The sequence below is a fragment of the Lampetra fluviatilis genome, unplaced genomic scaffold, assembly GCF_964198595.1.
Source record: "Lampetra fluviatilis unplaced genomic scaffold, kcLamFluv1.1 SCAFFOLD_683, whole genome shotgun sequence".
In the NCBI taxonomy this organism is placed as follows: Eukaryota; Metazoa; Chordata; class Hyperoartia; order Petromyzontiformes; family Petromyzontidae; genus Lampetra; species Lampetra fluviatilis.
Genome location: NW_027620914.1, coordinates 34,090 through 40,000, shown reverse-complemented (window position 1 = coordinate 40,000; position 5,911 = coordinate 34,090). Strand labels below are relative to the sequence as shown.

Genomic DNA, 5,911 nt, shown 5'->3' with positions numbered 1-5,911 from the left:
TGGTCAGAGGGCAGATCAGCTCCACGGTAGGTCCTGGTGTCAAGGACATGGGCTCGCATCCGCTGGTCCGTCACTATGTAGTCCAGCAGATGTTCTTGCTTGGACCCGGCATGCACCCACGATGTTGTGTGGATGCGCCGATGCCGGAACAGCGTGTTGGTAATTACAAGCCCATGGGCTGCACAAAATCTAGCAGCCTCCTACCGTTATTATTGAGCTGATCTGGCCCATGCCTTCCAATCACGCCAGACCAGGTGCCAGCATCATGACCATCTCGGGCATTGAAGTCACCCAACAAGATGACTCTGTCCCGAGTGGCCACTTTAGCCAGCACCTGTGACAGGAGGTCATAGAAAGCGTCTGACTCATCGGCCTTGCCTGCATCCCTCCACAGATGTTCGTCTTCGGTGGGGGCATAAGTCACCACGACCACCACTCCTCGCCTCCGGTTCATGGGAAGGCGAGCCCAAAGTAGCCTGGGGCTTACAGCTTCCCACACCTCACCGCCACGCTCCCACGCCCCCTTCATTCTTTTGTTCAGAAGAAGAGCCACTCCCTGTTGTTTGGCAGTCTCCTGCCCCGAGTGGAGGACTGTCCACCCCTCATGGTGGCAGGAGCCAGAGCCGGTCCATCGGACCTCCTGAACACCACAGAGATCCAGGCGGTACCGGTCCAGCTCCCGACAGAGGAGTGGCAGCCTCTCCTCCGCAGTGAGAGCTCGAACATTCCACGTGGCCACACGAAGTGGCTTTTCGTTGTTTCTGGAGGAGCCCCGAGGGTGAAGATTCAGTCTCCTGGCTCCGCCAATTGGGGTTTGGCCAGGAGACGTCACAGACGCCTGTCTCCCCGGGGCCTCCGGCACAAGCTTATTAATTACAGGTTCATGTTTAATTCGTAGTTTAGTGGTGGTTAGTTGAAGGTGGAGGGGTTACCAGGCCCTCGCACCCGTCCAGAGCCCCCGTTTAGCCGCTGTGGTGGTCACAGACGCCATGAGGGGAGAGGCCAATGGGCATTGGCCCTCCCCCCACAGCACTGCCCACGACAGCGTTGCCCTTCCGGCACCGCGAGGAGGTAGGGGGTTGTTTTTGCCAGACTACACACACAGGCACACGCACAGACACAAAGACAAAGATCCCCCGTGTAGCCTTAGCAGACTGTAGGGGCAAGTGCTGTTAGCGAGTAGCACCTATGAAGGCCGGAACGGCACACGAGGGGGTGGGTGGCCAGCACCACGCCCGACCGCCTTTGTCTCCCTGGTGGCGATGTTTACACACCGCACCAGGTACTCATTTGAGGCTGAGTCGACCTAGGGGAGGCCCAGGACCGGTTCAGATAATCGTCACTGGCGGTGTTGGCCGTGAGCGGGAATCGAACTCGTGTCGCCGGGTTCGTAGCGCAGCGTGGCGCTAACCACTACACCCACCACTCCTCACACTGATACACACACACAGACACACATACACACACACAGACACACACACAGTCACACACACACATACACGCACAGACAGACACACATACACACACAGACACACATACACGCACAGACAGACACACACAGTCCGTGTGCAGTGTAGATTGTTAAGCAGCAACATGTGTTTAGATTCCTCTGCTGCTGATCTAAGTTACCATCGTTATCATCGCAAGTTGCCATCATCTAAAGTTATCATCATTATCATCTTAAGTTACCATCATACTCCATCGCAAGTTACCATCGTAATATTTCCTTTTTAAATCAACTCTAAGCGGACAGTTGTGACCGTGAAATACAAGAGATGATTGATCTAAAACCACTCCGTGTCTCTGTTGTTGTTGTTGTTCTTGAGATGTTTAATGAAGTTTTACATCTCTCTGAGACACACTGAGTGACACACACACACACTGAGTGACACACACACTCACACACTCACACACTCACTCACACACTCACTCACACACTCACTCACAAACTCACTCACACACTCACTCACAAACTCACTCACACACTCACTCACACACTCACTCACACACTTACTCACACACTCACTCACACACTCACTCACAAACTCACTCACACACTCACTCACACACTCACTCACAAACTCACTCACACACTCACTGAGTGACACACACACTCACACACTCACTCACACACTCACACACTCACTCACACACTCACTCACACACTCACTCACACACTCACTCACACACTCACTCACAAACTCACTCACACACTCACACATTCACTCACACACTCACACACTCACTCACACACTCACTCACAAACTCACTCACTCACACACTCACACACTCACTCACACACTCACTCACAAACTCACACACTTACTCACCCACTCACACACTCACTCACACACTCACACACTCACACACTCACTCACACACTCACTCTCACTCACACACTCACACACTCACTCACACACACACTCACACACTCACACACTCACACACTCACACACTCACTCACACACTCACTCACAAACTCACTCACACACACACTCACACGCTCACTCACACACTCACAAACTCACTCACAAACTCACTCACAAACTCACTCACACACTCACACACTCACACACTCACTCACAAACTCACTCTCACACTCACACACTCACTCACACACTCACACACACACTCACACACTCACTCACACACTCACTCACAAACTCACAAACTCACTCACACACTCACTCACAAACTCACTCACACACACACTCACACACTCACTCACACACTCACAAACTCACTCACAAACTCACTCACAAACTCACTCACACACTCACACACTCACACACTCACTCACAAACTCACTCACACACTCACACACTCACTCACACACTCACACACTCACTCACAAACTCACTCACACACTCACACACTCACTCACACACTCACTCACACACTCACTCACACACTCACTCACACACACACTCACTCACACTCACTCACACACTCACTCACACACTCACACACTCACTCACACACTCACTCACAAACTCACAAACTCACTCACACACTCACTCACAAACTCACTCACACACACACTCACACACTCACTCACACACTCACAAACTCACTCACAAACTCACTCACAAACTCACTCACACACTCACACACTCACACACTCACTCACAAACTCACTCACACACTCACACACTCACTCACACACTCACACACTCACTCACAAACTCACTCACACACTCACACACTCACTCACACACTCACTCACACACTCACTCACACACTCACACACACACTCACTCACACTCACTCACACACTCACTCACACACTCACACACTCACTCACACACTCACTCACAAACTCACAAACTCACTCACACACTCACTCACAAACTCACTCACACACACACTCACACACTCACTCACACACTCACAAACTCACTCACAAACTCACTCACAAACTCACTCACACACTCACACACTCACACACTCACTCACAAACTCACTCACACACTCACACACTCACTCACACACTCACACACTCACTCACACACTCACACACTCACTCACAAACTCACTCACACACTCACTCACAAACTCACTCACACACACACTCACACACTCACTCACACACTCACTCACACACTCACTCACAAACTCACTCACACACTCACACACTCACTCACTCACACACTTACTCACACACTCACTCACACACTCACTCACAAACTCACTCACACACTCACTGAGTGACACACACACTCACACACTCACTCACACACTCACACACACACTCACACACTCACACACTCACTCACACACTCACTCACAAACTCACACACTCACCCACTCACACACTCACTCACACACTCACACACTCACACACTCACTCACACACTCACTCACACTCTCACTCACACACTCACACACTCACTCACACACACACTCACACACTCACACACTCACACACTCACTCACTCACACACTCACTCACACACTCACTCACAAACTCACTCACACACACACTCACACGCTCACTCACACACTCACACACTCACACACTCACTCACAAACTCACTCACACACACACACTCACTCACACACTCACACACTCACTCACAAACTCACTCACACACTCACACACTCACTCACACACTCACTCACACACTCACAAACTCACTCACACACTCACTCACAAACTCACTCACACACACACTCACACACTCACTCACACACTCACAAACTCACTCACAAACTCACTCACAAACTCACTCACACACTCACACACTCACTCACAAACTCACTCACACACTCACACACTCACTCACACACTCACACACTCACTCACAAACTCACTCACACACTCACACACTCACTCACACACTCACTCACACACTCACTCACACACCCACTCACACACACACTCACTCACACTCACTCACACACTCACTCACACACTCACACACTCACTCACACACTCACTCACAAACTCACAAACTCACTCACACACTCACTCACAAACTCACTCACACACACACTCACACACTCACTCACACACTCACAAACTCACTCACAAACTCACTCACAAACTCACTCACACACTCACACTCACACACTCACTCACAAACTCACTCACACACTCACACACTCACTCACAAACTCACTCACACACTCACACACTCACACACTCACACACTCACTCACTCACACACTCACTCACACACACACTCACTCACACACTCACTCACACACTCACTCACACACTCACTCACACACTCACTCACACACACACTCACTCACACTCACTCACACACTCACTCACACACTCACACACTCACTCACACACTCACTCACAAACTCACAAACTCACTCACACACTCACTCACACACTCACTCACAAACTCACAAACTCACTCACACACTCACTCACAAACTCACTCACACACACACTCACACACTCACTCACACACTCACAAACTCACTCACAAACTCACTCACAAACTCACTCACACACTCACACACTCACTCACTCACAAACTCACTCACACACTCACACACTCACTCACACACTCACACACTCACTCACAAACTCACTCACACACTCACACACTCACTCACACACTCACACACTCACTCACACACTCACACATTCACTCACAAACTCACTCACACACTCACTCACAAACTCACTCACACACACACTCACACACTCACTCACACACTCACTCACACACTCACTCACAAACTCACTCACACACTCACACACTCACTCACTCACACACTTACTCACACACTCACTCACACACTCACTCACAAACTCACTCACACACTCACTGAGTGACACACACACTCACACACTCACTCACACACTCACACACACACTCACACACTCACTCACACACTCACTCACAAACTCACACACTTACTCACCCACTCACACACTCACTCACACACTCACACACTCACACACTCACTCACACACTCACTCACACTCTCACTCACACACTCACACACTCACTCACACACACACTCACACACTCACACACTCACACACTCACACACTCACTCACTCACACACTCACTCACTCACACACTCACTCACAAACTCACTCACACACACACTCACACGCTCACTCACACACTCACAAACTCACTCACAAACTCACTCACAAACTCACTCACACACTCACACTCACACACTCACTCACAAACTCACTCACACACTCACACACTCACTCACACACTCACACACTCACTCACAAACTCACTCACACACTCACACACTCACTCACACACTCACTCACACACTCACAAACTCACTCACACACTCACTCACAAACTCACTCACACACACACTCACACACTCACTCACACACTCACAAACTCACTCACAAACTCACTCACAAACTCACTCACACACTCACACACTCACACACTCACTCACAAACTCACT

General features: G+C 50.1%; 1 protein-coding gene across 1 annotated transcript in view; it reads left to right on the top strand.

Moving 5' to 3' along the window:
* The window catches only part of LOC144954534 (spondin-1-like), a gene marked incomplete at its 5' end in the record, with an annotated part of 3,965 nt that extends 2,172 nt beyond the window's left edge, over nucleotides 1–1,793 (top strand). Inside the window, one exon of the mRNA XM_078885006.1 lies at nucleotides 1–1,793. This exon is cut by the window's left edge and continues 1,953 nt beyond it.
* Nucleotides 1,794–5,911: the final 4,118 nt, after the last annotated feature.